At 40.1% G+C, this 18,215-nt stretch overlaps 1 protein-coding gene and 1 pseudogene across 14 annotated transcripts in view; one reads left to right on the top strand and one right to left on the bottom strand.

The window, feature by feature from the left end:
* The window catches only part of TPK1 (thiamin pyrophosphokinase 1), a 350,382-nt gene that overhangs the window by 220,345 nt on the left and 111,822 nt on the right, over positions 1-18,215 (top strand). The gene's annotated exons all lie outside the window — the stretch shown is intronic.
* Positions 11,591-12,179, bottom strand: LOC132673627 (small nuclear ribonucleoprotein-associated protein N pseudogene; annotated as a pseudogene).

Raw genomic sequence — 18,215 nt, 5'->3', positions numbered from 1 at the left:
TAAATCAGACGCTTAACTGACTGAGCCCCCCAGGTGCCCCTCATCTGTGTCTGTTAAGTGGCTAGGATAGCCGTAGACCATGGGACTAAAACATGCCTTTTTTGATCTTTATTAAAAAGCCACCCCAACCCTCAAATCATCTTAGCATTCCTGTAATAATCTACGTGTGAGACTCTCGAGACTGTTATATAAATAAGTAAGCATCCTTCATTCATGGTTTTTAGGGGCTGGCCTGTGTGTCCAGGAGCAGTTGCCTTAGGGTTGTCGGGGTTGGTCCAGCCTGAAGTCTTTGGTCTACATTCTCTTTTGAGTCCCCTTTCTCTGACTCATTTTGCTTACTACAAATTGAATTTTAAAACAAGGAGACAATAGTGTAGTTCCAGATCTTTATGTAGATATTTATATATATGGGCAAATGTTTGAAATTTTTTCGCTGGTTGAGTTTTAAACATATAATGTCTTTGATATTATGTTTTGACATACCTCACTTGCTGTGGGTCAGAGTGTCATCATGAGTGAAAGCCTCAGTAGGGAGCATTTACTTTGAAGGAATGTTCAGTCTGCCAGTTTTTAAATAGAAAATTAAAAATAGAATGCATAATGGCTCCTCCCTTAAAAGTAAGCGTTCCTCTTTTACTTCCAAAAATAGCTTCTTAATAAGGCATTACGACCTTTTACGAACAGAAGATTTTATGAAATCAGCGAGAGACATTTTCTACATGAAACACCACTGATATCAATTACCAGCGAGACTATATTCCTTATGAAGACAGTTGGGTGCTCCCAGCCATCTTTGTCATGCTAACCATGCAGTGTGGACGGTTCCGGGTTTCTCATACATACTTTCTCATTTTCTGGTCCTGTGCTTCTCAGGAGTACAGAAACATTAGCTTCTGTACACTGAGCATAAATTATCTTTTATCTGCAAGTTTTATGGCAGTTGGTAATACAAGTTAATAGGATTTATGACCAAGAAATGAGATGTCCAAGAGTTAATAAGGCGTGCCTTATACATTATCCTAAACCTTGTTTGATGATTCCTACTCAGGATTCCACTATCTGATGCCGGGGAATGGTGTCACAGAGCCGACTTCTAAATATGTTGTAAATATTTCTTCCTCATGATCTCCGTCATGTTTACTGCTGCTTGTTTTTTCTCCCACTAGAACAATCACTTGCTGTTTAAATTTCTGACATTTTACACATTAGACGTTTGCAGTGCCGGTAATGAATATGATAGAAATATGTTAAGAGTCTGATGGAAGCTGGATATCCGTGATGTGACTTTGCCATGCATGGTGGTTTCTGCTGAGGACTTGAGGGTGTGGGATGTCCACCCACATGTACACGTGTCCAGGATCATCTCATCAGTGTCCACACCAGAGAAGTGATTCTCAGAATATAAACTATATGGTAGCATAGAACCGTTAAATATTAGTGTAAATAGTATAAAACCATAAAGATCGTTTTATGGATGAGTAATTGCAAGGACTTTAAGTGATTTGCCCAAGGTCATACACAGCGTTTCTTTGAAGGAAAAATGATCCTGAAAATGCATCTCAGGCAGCAGTGGTCTGAAAAGGGCCACCAGGCATTTCCTTTCTACAGATGGGCTGCCACATTGAGCCCTCTAGTTCCTCTTCCATAGGGCAAATTGCCAACACCCGTTCCTTCCTCTGCCTTCCGCCCACCTAAGCTTGCTTTTCTGGGAAAGTTCTGCCACTCAGTGTCTGACCTAAACACTAGATACCTTCGAACCGTGTCCTTGCATTACTCACTCGTTTTCCCTGGCTTGTCTGCTCTGCTGTGGCAGGCGGCACCTTCTCCACGTGGAAAGCAGACAGAGACACACATCTTCCCGGAGCATCCTCCTCTTTTCCCTCGCTTCAGACCTTGCCTGGCTTTCTAGGGCCCATTCTCTCCTTCTCTTCTCTTCTCCTCTGTGTGCTTTTCTTCTGCCCCTCCTCATCGTTTAAAATTATAAATGAAACACCTATCCTGTTCAGAACACTGGGTTAGCCTTATTACGTCATTACGAAAACATGACATTTTAATGTGCACTAAGACAAAAAAATTCTAGAGCTATACAGTTCTCATTTTTCTGAGTGCCCTAATGTCCTCTTTAGATTGCCATAGAAATATTTCCTCTGTGGTTTTATCCCTGTTTAGTTAAGCTTATTTTATGTAACTGAGGAGTTAAACCACACATTCATAATGAGTTTATTTCGTAGGTGTTGTGCTCTGTTTTGTTGATTTATAGCATAGAATATTTCAACAGCAAACATTCTTCAAACACCATTAGGTAGTGGACACTGTGGTGGGCACTGACAGTGTGGAATTAAAACCCCTTGCTTCTGTTCTACTGCTCACGGTTCAGCAGAAAAGCCAGCAGTATAAATTGCAAGATTCAGAAATCTGTTAGGAGAAAACACTGAGTTAAAAAAAAAAAAGTGAAATGTAATATGGGTCGCCTGGGTGGCTCAGTTGTTTAAGCATCCAACTCTTGATTTCGGTTCAGGTTGTGACCTCACGGTCGTGACATCAAGCCCTGCATTAGGCTCTGCACTAGGCATGCAGCCTTCTTAAGATTCTCATCTCTTTCTGCCCTCCCCCTCCAAAAAAATTTTTTTAATTGAAAAACAACAACAACAACAACAACAAAACACTGCTGTGGGGATGACATGGAAAAAGCATCTCATCCAGATTGGGGACAGGTTGGGGACAAGTTGATCATGTAGATAGTTTTCCAGGGGAGGTAATATCTGATGGAGAGGTAGGCAAAGAGATGAATAAAGGGATTAATGTCATGTGCAAGGCAGCCTGAGAGAATTTGGCCCATTTGGGGGAACACCACGTTGCTGGATCCTGGGGAGCCATACGAGATGCAGCTAGAGGTAAGAAAGGTGTAGACCATGAGGGACTTGTTTGCATTCTCAAGAAGATGCTCTTTATATTGATGGCAAAGCTCAGAGTATTAAGCATTTTTATTAGGGGAATGGCATTAGATTGCCAGTTAGAAAGTTTAGTTTGGTAGCAATATGGAGGATAAGTTGGTTAGGGAAGGGATGGAGGTCATTCAACTCTGAAATCCAAAACAGACATGGTGCATAAATCAACTTTACTTCGCTGATGGAGTTTCTTGGGATGTGTGGTCCAAAGCCTTCTTTGGAGGAACACAGAGGGAGGAATCAATGTGATGACTAGGATTCTGGATTAGGCAACTGGTTGCTGTCTTTCTTTGAAATTGAGAATATGAGAAGAACAGGTGAAGATGGGAAGCTGGTCAGCCGACGTGGGGACATAAAGAGATTGATCTGTCTTTGAAACTGTGTAGAAGTGCCTTGATATAGATACATCGGTATCTATAAAATATATCTCCTTTTAGGCAATTCTTTCTTCCTCCCTCCCTCTCCCTCTGTGTGTGTGTGTGTGTGTGTGTGTGTGTGTGTGTGTGTGTGTGTACACACACACATACATACACATATGATTTTACTCAATTTATACAAATACACACACACATACATATAGCCTGGCCTAGTGATACACCCTGAGAATCATCAACATATTCATGGCAACTAAAAAGTCAGGAGTGGACCCTTACATCCTGGAAGAAGGTTTGGAGTGAAAAGAGCCATGACAGAGCCCTAGAGAAGAGACAGAATACCTTACAAGAAAAGAAAGAGGAGAACTGAAAGAGTCATATCATTGAGACCAAGGTAGTTTAGAGTTTCAAGAGACAAGGGAATGTCCACCTAAGGTGCTGAGAATATAAAAGATGTAATAATAAGTTTGACAGCCGAGAAGAAACTTAATCAGGCAGGTTTCGTGGCAAAATAGAGGTAGAAGCCAGATTACCATGAGTTGATTACTAAGTGGGAAGGAAGGGAGGTAGAAACACATTGCTCTTGGTTTTTACCCTTCTTCACTGTTCACTCAGAGCAGTGGGATTTGGGGGACGAACCTGGGAACTAATGATGGCTTTTAAAATTATTCTGGTGAGGCCTTTTCCAAGTTAAACAAAACCAGAACGTGCATGTTGGGGATGATACGTTTGTTTCCAGGTATGAGCCCAGGTGCAGCCATCATGCTGTATAAGATGGCTGGCACATTGACGGACCCTGATTGTATCACTCTGTGCTGGCGAAGTACTTTTCAACCTATTTCAGGTCCGTCTTCTCTTCCTGGCCCGTCCCCAGCTCTGCAGTCTTGGGGCGCCCTTCCCCTCCTCCTCTGTGTGGGCACCTTGGTCTGAGCCCAAGTAGGAAGCTTTGAGTTTGACCTATCAGTGTCCCTCTTTCTGGTCTGTCGTCTTCTCAGTGTTATACAGCCTAGGGAAACTGACCATAACCACTGTTTTCCTGTGCCAAACATGATCTTTTAGTCACTCACTTAAAGCCCTACTCAAATTTTCTGACTCCTACACAGAATTTCCAAGTAAGCCTTCATGCACTCCCCTCATCTGGGTCATTTTCATTGCTTTTTAAAGACTTTGTTTCTCCTACAGGCCCTAAACAGTCTATCCATAAAACAAAATTTACTAAGTTATAACTTCTCTCATTTTCTAAACCTTAAAAAATTTACAATTGCATTTTTATGATCCAGGATGAAATAATGATCACACCTAGTTCATCCGATGCTAGCCAAATCCAAATACATAGAAATGTGCCACTCCCTTTATCAACAGTATTCATAATCCCCTCCTCTTGTAAAATACACGTGGCTGGGCATCCCAGGCTGTGACTGAGTCCACTTACTTCCCTATTGACATGTACTTTCTTCCTAGTTGGTTGAAAGCTCATTTGGGGGAATGATTGATGCTTTGAGAGGCTACAGGTGCATTTCTACCCTCGAGCAAATGGATGAGGATGATGGTGGCAGGGGTGGTAGGTTTCAAGGCAACCTGGATATATGGTGAAGTCTCAAAGGGAAAGGCATGAAGTAACAGCCTGATGCCCATACAGCTTACAAGTTCTTTGACCTTAGAGTAGTGTTTCACTCTGGGGAGTAGGGGGAGGGGGTTATAGAAAGATGCCCATCAGCAAAAACCTACGGTTGATCCCTCAGTGATTCCAAAGGAGCACGGGAGGAAATAGCAAATTCAGTCTCTGGGGACTGTTTAAAAACTTATTTGAACATTGCCTTTTCATTTTCAACCATGGGTGACAGAGAATCATTTTTGGAGGCTTGATGCAATCCATAAGAGTGCCGTGTGTGGGTAAAACAATAGAAAAGACCGCATCAGCGTTTGTCTGAGCTCTGTCATCGTAATTTATCATAATCCAATTGTAGGTAAAGTAATGGAATATTGGACGCAAGGTGTCCTGGTTTCCTTTATCTCCCCTTCCACGGTCCTCTGTGGCAAGGACACGAGTACATTGTGTCATGTATACTTAGTTCAATTGAGCATTGCTTCAGCATCTTCCTTTGATTGAAAACAAAAGGTTGCCAATGCGGTATCAATGAACTGTGAAGCGATTTGAGTGTTACCAGCAGGGAAATGAAATGAGCCTCTGGGAGGAAGATTGGCACGAGTGAAAGTTTCTATATAAAGGGCTTTGTACAGCTCCAGCTGGGTTGTATTACTTCTTATCCCGTTAAGGCTTTTTTCCCCCCTGAATTTGGGAGCATTTTGATCTCCTTTGTTCCAAAAGTGATCAAAACTGAAAGTGAAGAAAAAGTGGGAAACATATCCAAATAAAGTTCAGCTAGGAGGGCTGGGATTTGAGGGGACTTATTTAAATTGCACATTCATCCTGGATCTTACGAAGGTCTTCCATGGAATGGTGTAAGGTCCCTTGCCCTCTTACACAAACGCACGCACGTGTGCGCACGCACGCACACACATACACACACACACACACTGCATGTAACATCCATGTGCATGCATACACACATCAAAAATCTCAGCACTTGTAAACCTGTCTTACTGAGAGGAAGGAAAGTAAGTATTCTGTCTCTCGGGTCAACTGACCAGGATTTCTTTTCTATTTGTTTTTCCTCCATCCCTCCCTCCCTCCCTCCCTCCGTCTGTCTCTCTCTGTCTCTCTCTGTCTCTCTCTCTCTCCTCCTCCCCCTCTCTCCCCTCCTCCTTCCCTCCCTCTCTCCTTTCCCTCCTTTTGAAAAACCCTGTCCTATATAAACCTTTGTCTTTTAAAAGCTCCACTTAGTTGTTCATAACTTTGTCATGACCAGAATTACATTTGACTTAGATGCATATGGAATGGTTTAAGTGATATATATAAAAATGCATCAGAGTTAGGAACCAAGTTAGCAAAGCAGAGTGTAACCTACGATGATCTATAGACTGAGAGGGTTAAACTTAACAGAGAATAAGACTAAAGATGGCCCAATCCTATATTGCCTTCTGAAGCAGACTGAGAGACTACTAATGTGATACCTAGTAGTTTAGGATAACCTAAGTGTCGAAGACATACTGACGGTTACTATACCACTGAAATCTCTTGGGAGCCATGTGTGACTCATAAAATAGCCTCTGATCCTGAAAGTTTGGAAAATTATATTTTAATATCTATAGGGGAGTCTGGATGGCTCTAGTCAGTTAAGAGTCCGATTTTGGCTCAGGTCATGATCTCATGGTTTGTGGGTTCGAGCCCCACATCAGGCTCGACAGCTTGGAGCCTAGAGCCTGCTTTGGGTTCTTTGCCTCCCTCTCTCTCCCCCCCCCCTCAAAAATAAGCAAAACATTAAAAAAATAAAATCTATCTGTAGAGTTATACAGCCCTTTACATTTATGAAATACTGTCTTCATGCTCTTACTTGACTCTCCAGCAGTCCTTGTAAGCAGAACGCTCACATTCATTGTTTCTGCTTCTCAGATGAGGAAACTACGCATAGAACAATATTGAGTTCTGTGGTACATCCGTGAATAGTCTAGGAATTTTCTGAATCCTACTTGTGGGCCATTTGCTTTAGAGCTTTCTGTTAGAATCCGTGCCTACTCCCTGAATGTCATTGAATCCATATTGAGGTCTCCAAAAGAATGAAGGAGAAGTAACCATCCTCAAGCATTTTCTGTGTATCGAGAGTGGCTCACTGAGGAATATGCACTGAAATCACCTGCATAGCTTTATTTTTCTCCTCAGTCAACTTTTTTTTTATTATGGAAATAGTCCTATTTACAGAGAATTTGAAAGACTAGTATGATGAACATATTCCAACTATTTTTAAGCATCTTAGCATGTATACTCTGTGTATAGACTCTTTTCTTTTTTTCTTTTGGTAACCATTTGAAAGTAAGTTGCAAATGTCCTATCACATTATGGTAAATACTTCAGCATGGGGGATGATTTTTAGAAACCAGGATCTAGGTCATACGTGTGCCCATTGCTGCTGTGGTTAGACTTTTTCAGTGAACAGAACTAGAACAACAAAAAGGGGGCACCTGGATAGCTCAGTTGGTTAAGTATCAGCCCTTGATTTCAGCTCAGGTCATGATCTCCCAGTTCGTGGGTTTGAGCCCCGCATCAGGCTCTGCACTGACAGTGTGGAACTTACTTGGGATCCTCTGTCTCTGCCCCTCCCGTCTCGTGTCCTTTCTCTCTCTCAAAATAAAAAATACACATTAAAAAAAAAAACACAAAAAGGTATGTGTATGTGTGTATAGTATCAATCACGAGGTCACTTTGATATTTTGAATTCAGTTTTAACACATAGTTTTTAAACTGCTTTTACTTTATATTTTTATTTCTTTAATCCCCTCATAATCCTGGCTTGAAATGTCATGCTTGTATTATACTATGATATATAGTAGCTAGTTTCAAATTTATAGTTCCCGCATTACTATTAATAGTGAACCTAGTGAGCGAAATTTAAGATTTCTTTGTAGGTCTGTCTTTAAATTATATCCCAGTCAGAGCACTGTATCTAAAATTTCTCACTTTAAACATTAAATATTTTTCTTCCTGTGGTTATGCTACTAATTTAATATACTCTTAGGCTCATTTGTTATAGTTTATTTGAAGTTATAAGACTTTATCTTTTAATTATTTAAATATTTTACAACAGTTACGTAATCCAAAGGCAAAGCTTGATAAAAAGATAACCTCAGGAGAGGACTTGTGTTTATTCCAGTTTCCCTCACCACCACTACCCTCCTTCAGAATCTTCTAGATTCTTGCAAAAAAAAAAAAAAAAAAAGGCAAAACAAGGCAGATCTGTACACATTTTCTCACTTCCCCCTTTTTATATGAAATTTGGCATAGTGTATACATCTGTCTCAATCTCCTTTTTTCACCTAATAATATATTTTGAAAACCACCATATTCAGCAATAGAAATCATCCTCAACCTTTATTATGACTGGTTAGTACAATATTGTGTGGATGTATCTAAATGTACCATCATTTATCCATGTGCAGCTTTTTGAAAGAACATACTAGAAGTTCAGACAAGGTAGTTCTTTGAGTTGTGATTATGTATATTTAGGGAGTGTTCCTCAGGTGATTCCCACTTGAGACCTATTTTGTTCTCAAAACACCTTATGAGGTGGAGACAATATGACCCAATTTTCAAGATGAAAAAACTGGGTCTTAAAAAGATGAACTGACTTCCAAGGGTTATTCCACTCCTTAACAGAAAAGCCACATTCCAAATCTGTGTCAGATTGACCCTTGAGTTTTCTTCACTCCATGACCATTTCCAGTTACATGATTCGTGACCTTGACACGATGCCATTCGGTGTAGAAGAAACAATTTATGGATAAACTCATTAAACATAACCTATAAATACCACATCACTCTTTATAACCGAGTAATAGGCTTCACTGCCGACTTTTGTCGAGTGTATGTGTTTTTAAATAAAAATGAATGGACACAATCAGTTTTCTTATCAAAGAAGAAGAAGAATATTCTATCATAGCTGAGGTAGTAATGATAATGAATCAGAGTCTTTTCTTTTTGGAAAAAGTCCTGTTGATAGAGGGGCCTCAAAATTGATTAATTACATACACGTTGGCCTTTCCAATTGTCTGATGATAGGAAGCCAATTTCACTCCTAACCAGAAGCCCTCAAGGTAAAAGGCACAGAGTATGGAACATTGGTCTTATTTTATCAGGGAAGGTTAATGTACAAAAATGCCGCTCAGGGGAAGGATTTATTTTCTCCTGGGTGAAGCTAGGCTATTAAGAAGTGGGCACTCTTTGAAATTTTGATAATAGTAATTGAAAAGCTATGAATAGAGCTTAATATTTTTTTCTGAGCATATTTCACACCATAAAATATTTCCCAGAGCAGAGTAAGCCTTACGAAAAATAAAAGGACTTGGATGAGTTTTTTTCATACATTCATTTGACCAGCATATTATTAAAGACTTATTTGTATCTGGTATTAACAAATTGCTGGACTGAGGAGGAATAAGTTACTCTCAAAGAGTTACTCAGTATCATCCCTAAATAGATGATGATTTCACAATAAAATAAAGTTCCAGATATATCTACAGAACATCATGGAAGCCTAGAGAAGCAGAACATATCATGCCATAGACCGGTCTTACGTACAGCTAGTATCATGCAGGGATGAGATGCACCCAGGCACTTGGCTTGCATGTGGCCTGCTCTGTATTCTTGTTAATTGCTACTCTGCTGTCCGTGAGAAAAACAATTTGAGGCTGTTTTCAGTGATAGAAACCTAGATGGATAGGCCATAGATGCAACTCCATAGGCAGACCTTATGTTCTGTTCATGGCACTTACCTCTTAGATGCAAGTATTCCTGCCCTTGTAAACACCAATTCATTGCAGCCACGTTCATAACAGATCTTTAAATAGTGTTAAATATGGCCCCAACATTATTAGCAGCAACACTTAATCCTGCATACCATCCAGTAGGCTGCCGTAAAGAATTTCATTTCTAAAACCAAATAGTGCATAATTCTTTAAATCCGCCTTATCTTTAACACACACTTCATTTAAAACAATTTTATGAACCAAATTCTAACTTACTACTTAGCATAAAAATGTTGATGTGCAACATTAAAAAAAATTAATGCTACAAATCTTGTCCTCTCTTCCTTTTATCTACAATGCCTTTTACATGAAAAAATGCATTTATGTCTAAAATAGAAGTTTATTACAACAAGGCTCTTTGGGACAGGAGTTGTACTCAAAGGAAACATTCAGAATCATTACAAAGGGAACTAGAAAGAGACCGTATATCACAGTTAATTATAGGATAGATATTTAATGAGCAAACGTATGCAGAAGCAACGTGGTGTCTATTATCCTGTGCTTCGTCAGGTCTGAAATTTTCAAATTACTCAACGAGTACATAGGTGTCGTAGGGCTTCTGGCTCTATGTGGGAGGCTAAGTCCTAACTGTGGTGTTTACTGGCCGCGGCTCCTGGGAATGCTGAGTGAGTCTCAGTTTCTCCATGTGCAACTGGAATGATAATGCACGTACGTTTCATGAAAGTTACAGCGTTCAAGGCCATGTATGTGAAAGCTGGTTTTGTTTTGTTTGGTTTGGTTTGGTTTCTTTCCTTTTGGGCTTCAACTGGAAAGGGCTGAATTAATCACACATTATTGGCACATTGTCATCCTTGGTCACTTTGTTTCACCATTTGGTTAGGACTTGTTGATTCAAATCCAGTTCCCCTCTAGGATTCCCTTTCCATCACATAAGGAACTATTCCTAATACATAATTTATCTTTTTGTTTGTATATCCTTTGCAAATTGTGTATTGTTTTCATGGCCACTAAAAATATTTTTGTACACATCTGTAAAAGAAAAGGACTCCTAAAAACCATAATTACAATCCCGTTTTCACACCCCATAGAAGTTAAAAATAATTACTTAATGTGATAAGGTGTTTCCATTTCCTCCATTGTTGTAAGAGGTCTTTACCATTTGCCGTGTGATCCGAGATCCAAACAAGGTCTGTACATTGCAATGGATTTTTTTTGTCATTCTTTTAAAAAGTAGGTCCCCTTGTCTGTCGCTGTCTCCATTTCTCTTTTTCTTCTCCTTCCTCTTTTTCTTCCCCTCCTCAGTATTTTCTCTGAAGAAACTTTGTCATTTGTTCTATGGAATTTTCACATTCTGGGCTCATTGTGTGGCTTGGTGTCATTAAATGCTTTCTATTTTCCTTTGAATTTTTGTTATTTTTAGTTAGTTCTAGAGCTATGATCAGAAACAACGCAAAACCTGAGGGGAGACTTCTGAAAAAGGGGACATTACATGACATTGGCTTGGTCTTTATTGTGACGTCGTCATCATGCGCCTCCATGACCTTACTAGTGGCTGCTCAATGGTCATCCTAAACTATTCTGCCATTATTACTTCATTATTGCCTGAAATACCTCTATAAAGAGAAGCTTCCCTCAGACCAGCTACTAAGTTATCCTGCGGAATAGTCTGTAAAGGAAAGCAGGATATGCACTTAATTCTTTTTTCTCTTATCTACTATGTTTCAAAATAAGGAATTGATTCCCTAACATTCTTTTTTTTTATTGTTATATGCATTTATTGGCTAATATTAATGCAGTTTGAGGGAACAAAGGCTCACAAACACTCTACACAGTTTCACAAGATACAGTGCAGAGAAAAAAAGCGATTTAAGAAGGATTGATAGTATCCTAGAGTCTTGGTGGCTGCATTCCGGGAGGATGTTGAACCACTAATTCCTGGCAGAGGGGGTCTCGTTCCTGGAGGGGGCATGCCTATTGGTGTCCCTCAAGCAGGGGGAAGCCCAGCTGGTGGGTCCACGGGGGGTCTTATACCAGGTGAAGGAGCCATAATGCCTGGAGGTGGTGTTGCTCGGCCCGCAGGAGTGGGTGGGGGGAAGTCACTCATTACCTGTTGGGATGGCCCCCGGCCCCTCAGACAGTGTCTGCTCATCCAGTAGGAGTCTGGGGGATTGGAACACCAGTCACACTCCTCTGCCAGCTGCCCTGCTGACCCCAGGGCCTCCTGCAGCTCCAGCAGGTGGGATGCCACGATGCCCGTGTCTCCGGGGAGTCGTGGAAACCAAGTTTTCCCCATGTAGCCACACCAGACCCCAAACTCCCTTTCTTCACTCTATGGCTGCTTGGCAATCTTTAGCTCAGATCTTCCTGAATTCATCTGCGTCACAAAGATATGCTTGTCAAAAGACTTAAGGTTGCCAGTGAAAATTTGGCCATCTTGCAGGACCCGTCTCATTCTGTCGTCCGTGTGCCACGGCATCTTGCGGCTCTTTTCCCACAGTCGTGGCTGCTCTTCCACCAAATGCAAGGTCCGCGTAAGGTTCGAGGGTCTTGAAGACCTGAGGAAGGGCTGCAGATCAAGGTTTGATGCAGGTTCTCCTGCAAACAATGCGAGCTTGGGGAGGACACTGCAAAGAGCATATGGAGCCTGGGGGTTCCCTTGGAAATCAGCCCCCCTGGCTGTTCCAGCCCTGCTTTAACTGCCTCTTGGTGTCTCAGCTAAAAATGCCTGGCTCGGTTCCGGCTGAAAATCTACCACGGGACCTTACGCTGCTGAAATCACCTTGGGTACAGCTGACGCTCGGGGTTGTTCAGTGATCTGTCCTTCTAGGTTTGATGTGGACTTCCCCCTGTGGGAGGCGCCGCACCGCAGTCCCTCTCGGTGTTAGCGGTCCTGGCTTGCCCCATCCCCCTGCCCGCTGCTCTGGGGACACACCATCAAGGCGTCTCCCGCGGCCACCCAGCTGATTCCCCAGCGTCTTCAACACTGATCAGCTAGTCTTCTTTGAGCTGGTGGATTTTAGCATATGTGATATGTACAATTGGTCCATTCTAGTTCTTATCCTTCTTGCTACTCAAAGTGTCCTACCTTTGGCCAGCGGGAACATATTCAGTTTGGCGTCTGAATGAATCCTTTTGACACAAACCCGCCAGTCTGATAACTGTCTTGCTTTTCTGTCTCTGTAGTATGTTCCTGGCTCATCTTGTACATTTCCCGGCTGAGTCCTGGAATTTCTCCGAGGGGCCCTTTTATTAAGAAAGAATAGTTAGAGACCATAATCTGGGCGTTAAAGGGAACGCTTGTAGCTGCTAAATTGATTGACTTGACAAAACTAGGGTAACATGAGGTCCTACTTATACTTGCTTTCAGACTCAGGACAACAGGGAAATACTCTTTTGATGAGCAGAGTTTTAAAATTTTGATGAAGTCCACTTTATCCATCCTTTAGGTTATGGATCCTGCTTTTGGTGCTTTGTCTGAGAAATCTTATCCAGCGCAAGGTTACAGGAGTTTCCTTTTATGTTTTCTCTTAGAAGTTCTGTAGTTTTAGGTTTTACATTAGAACTGTGATCCATTTTGAGTTATTTTTTGTATACCATGTGAGGTATGGATTGACATTCCTTTATTTGTATTTAGGTATCTAGTTTTCCAGCACCATTTGTCGTAAAGACTATTCTGTCCCCACTGTATTGCCTTTGTAGCTTTGTCAAAAATCAGCTATCTGTGTACATGTGGATCTGTTTCTGGTCTCTCTGATGTACTCCATTGATGTTTCATTTTGTCTGTAAGCCGGGACTACAATGATGCGATGCAGTACAGCGAATAATTGTTTTTTATGTGCCTTTTTGTATTTTTGCCGGTGTGTCTTCGGTTAGAGCCCTAGAATCATGATCACTGGCTCTAAGCGTCTGACATGTTTCAAGTGCTCCACGATAGGGTTGTGCACTGCGGTAGTAAGAGTGCCTGTTTCTTCTCAGCCTTGCCTGTCTATAAAGGGGCATCCCAGTGGCTCAGTCAGTTACACGTCCCACTTGGGCTCAGGTCATGGGTTCTCCCGGTTCATGGGTTCGAGCCCCGCGTCAGGCTCTGTGCTGATCTCTCAGAGCCTGGAGCCTGCTTCAGATTCTGTGTTTCTCTCTGTCTCTGCCCCTTCCCCGCTGACGTTCTTTCTCTCTCTCTCTCTCTCTCTCTCTCACAAATAAATAAACATTAAAAAAAAAAATCCCAAAATAGTTTTGGTTTACATTTTTCTTGTTATCAGTGAGATTGAGCATATTCTTATATGTTTAAATTCTTTTTCTCTGGACTGTCCATTTTTCTCTAAAGTTATTGGCCTAATTTTTTTCTGTTACTGTTAGACCCTCTCTCTATGTATTAATGGTATTTCCCCTTTGTCTATAATGTCAGTTGCATATGCTCTTCTCAGTTTTTCTTCTTCTTTTCTGATTTTGGGTTGTGTGTATATGTACTTTACGTAAATGACTTTTTTTTTTTTACCTTATTACCTTTGTAGATAATTATATATTTTTAGTAACAGACTTACTTTTAAAAAATTTTTTTTTATATTTTATTTATTTTGATAGAGACAGAGCACAAGTGGGGGAGGGGCGGAGAGAGAGGGAGACACAGAATCCGAAGCAGGCTCTAGGCTCCGAGCTGTCAGCACAGAGCCCGACCTGGGGCTCAAACACACAAATTGCGACATCATGACTTGAGCCGAGGTCGGACGCTCAACCGACTGAGCCACTCAGGCACCCCGTAACAGACTGACTTTTAAAAATAGTTTTAGACTTACAGATTAGAGTGATTAAGTGAATAGTACAAAGAATTTGCATATATGTCTCCTTATTCCACACACATAGTTCTCCTTATTATTACTAATCTATTGTATGGTGCATTTATTATACTTAATACTGACTTACTGTTAACGAAAGTCCATAGTTTGTTCATAGGTCCTTACTTTTTAACTTGGTGTCCTTTTTCTATTCCAGAATCCCACTGAGGATCCCATGTAACATTTTAGATATTATGTCTCCTTAAGTTTCTCTTGATTGTGACGTTTTTATCAGACATTCCTTGTTTTTGTTGACCTTGGCAGTTTTGAGGAGTCCTGGTCAGACATAATGTAGGATGCTCTGTATAGAATGCATCTGATGTTTTTCTCATGATTAGACTGGGTCCATATGTTTTAGAGAGGAAGAGTTAAAGTACTATTTTTATCACATTAGCCCAAAGGTACATACAAGCAGTATGACTTACCGCTATTTTTGCTAACCTTGATCACCTAGCTAAAAGCAGTGTGTGTCAGCCTTTTCCACTTTGAAGTTGCCCTGCCTTTCCCACCCATACCCCTTCCATATTTACTCTGGAAGGAAATCAATATGTGCAGCTTGCACTTAAGGGGTGGGGACAGTTATACTGCCACTCCATTAGGGTAGTTAACATAATTTATTTGGAATTTTTGTGTATGGAATTTCTCTCTTTTTCCCCCATTTAAAAATGTATTCAATAATTTATTTTTCTCAGGCTAATGAATATTTTTTCTGTATATTGATTTGTATTCTAATAGTATTTCATTTATTTGGTTTTTCAAGCTGTTTCAGTTTTGGCTGTTGGGAACTCTTTCACTTGGGTCCTGTGCCCCTTTGAATTAGCCCCCAAAATTGTGTGTGTCCATCTGTCCCATACATGCATGCATGTGTAGATTTTCTTCATACTACAAGATGCTATAGGCTCATCCTGTATATTTCCTGCCCTAGTTCTAGAATCATCCATTTCTCTTTAGAGTTCTGTTTCCTTTTGTTAGGGAATGGTATTAGAAACCAAATTCTGGATGCTAGGTGTGCTTATTACTACTGGGGTGTCATTTCTCTACATCCTCTCAGCCAGGAAATATAGGTGTGTATATGAACCTATGTATATACCTGCATTTATACATATTTTACATATTTATATATGCATCTGTATGAAATTAAACATGAGTTTTTGCTGATGTTTCCAACCCGAATCCATTACTGCAGGGATCATTCTAGCTTATTCCCCTTGCTTGCCTGTAATCCCCCACTCCATCACTGAGGAACCTGGATCTCACCCTCTACCATTTATTTAATTCTTTAACTTCACTATACATGGATAGCACTATTAGAACTGTTAACTTGCACACGTATAGGAAACTTTTATCAACCAGAGTACAGTGCTCACGTAGTTCCTTTGCCTATACTCTTAGAGACCATTCATTTCCAAAGCTAGGTAGGTCAGCACCTTTTTTTCCTTCTGCCTTCATTGAGATTGTTCCTTATATTTGTAGTACAGTGAGGTTCTCCTATCACACCCTGCAGTTTTCCCCAAGATCCCCTGAACCTCCTAAGTGGTTCTTTAAGTTTGCATACAATAAAGTTCATTCTTTGTCTTCTTGGTATCGTTCTGTAGGTTATGACAAACTCATACTGTCACGCGTCCACCATGACAGTGTCTTGCAGTATAGGTTCATCCTGCTATTAGTCCCCTGGGTTTCCGCTAATCACTGACCCTCACCTTTCCTCACACCCTTGGGAACCACTCATTTTTTACTCTTGCTAAAGTTTTGTCTTTTCTCAAATGTCATATAATGGAAATCATTACAGCGTGTAGTTTTTCACACTGGCTTGTTTTGCTTAGCAGTGTGCATTTTCTCCATGTCTTTTCTGATTACCTTTTTACTCAGCAAGATCTTTCAGTAAGATCTTTCTGTGCTGCTGTATATACATCTGTCCTTTTTAGGTTTTTCATAGCATTGTATGTTGGACATCTAGTATATTTGCCCATCCACTCTGAATACCGGGCACCAAATTGCTTCCAAACCTTGAATCACCCCCTCCGATCCCACCCAGCTCCACCCCTGCTAATAATGTAAGGAACCCCCGTCATATATACCTTTATGGACTTGAGTGAGCTTTTCTTTGACACATATATAGCTAGAAAAGGATTGCTAGATCATAGGGTATATGTTTACTTTATTTAACCGGTTCCAGATTGCCCTCTAGAATGCTTTTACCAAACCAGCAGTATGTGGGGGTTTTTTAAATTTTTATTGTGTTTTAAAAATTATCCCCATATCCCCACCAACACTTCACATTATCCAAACTTCTGGATATAAAGTATATAAGAATCAGGTGATATCTTGGTATGTTCATTTGTATTTCTGTCATTACTAATGAGTCTTAGCATCTCTTCATATGCTTGTTATTTTTTTTACATTAGGAGTGTTTATATATATATATTTTTATTTTGTTTTGTTTTCATTTAATTCCAGTACAGTTACCATAAAGTGTTATATTAGTTTCAGGTGTATAGTATACTGATTCACCACTCATTGCTCATCACGACAAGCATGCTCGCTCCTTAATCCTGCTTGTTAGTGTTAACTCATTTTTTCTGTTGGGGATAGTGTCAAATTTTTATTGCTATGTTTCTTATATATTTTAAAGATGAATCCGCTGTCAACTCTGAACATTACAAAATGTCTTTTCTCATCACATCATCTATTAGCTTTGTTCATGATACCCTTTGTTGAATAGAATAATCAGTTTAGTCTTGGGCTTGGTGGATGGTGGTACCATTTACTGACACACTGAAAGTGGGGAGGGGAAGAGGATGGGCTGTGGGTAGGAACTAGGGTTGATTCAGCTGTGTTAAGTCAGAGATGGCCATTGAACCTTCACCTAGGGATCTTGAGTGGCAGTTGAATATCTGAGTCTGGAGTGAACATGAGATTTTGTTAGTCTTAATATTTTATATTGTTTTCGTTATTCCTTGAAGATTTTTCTTTCCTTTATTTTTTTAAGACTTGGAGCTGTGTTGTTTAAAGTTATGGATAAAATCTTTGGTTAAGAAATTGAATTTGAAGGTACTTTTATTTGTATCCTAATAGTAATTTTTGCTACATATGGAATTTTGACCACAGTTTTATTTTTTTCTAATGCCAAATATTTCATCTGTGTAGAGTTGTTGTACAGTTCCAGCCCTACTCACCCTCTGCCCCTCTAACTCTCCTGGCATGATTCAAGGGCTCTCTGGGTGTATTTCATAGAACATTTACTATTCACCGTATAAATGATTTTTCCTCCATTTCACATTGAAGTCATAAGAAATAACTCAAGGTGACTCTCATCTTCAAATTGAATATGAAAATAGTTTTTAAGCAAACCTATAATATGTTCATGGGATTTAGTTATCAGGTACTGACTATTATAATTTCAAGACCATCTTCCATGAGAAAAAAAAATGTCCATCTGCAAATGTGCATATTTTTAAACATGGAAACAGTTTTTACCTCAGGATTATTATTTTTAAAAGCAAAACCTTAATTATTAAATGCCTTTTTTAAATGGAAACAAGACCCTTTATAGTTCTTGTCAGAAGTTTATCTGTGGCAACTTCTGAGCTTGCAAATAATAGAAAAAATATTTGAGTCAAACAATAATATAATGTACTTTTTCTTACCTTTTTTTTAAGGCTCACTCATAATGATTATTT

Source organism: Panthera onca, chromosome A2, assembly GCF_046562875.1.
Source record: "Panthera onca isolate mPanOnc1 chromosome A2, mPanOnc1 haplotype 2, whole genome shotgun sequence".
In the NCBI taxonomy this organism is placed as follows: domain Eukaryota; kingdom Metazoa; phylum Chordata; class Mammalia; order Carnivora; family Felidae; genus Panthera; species Panthera onca.
This window is presented reverse-complemented; position numbering and strand designations above follow the sequence as displayed.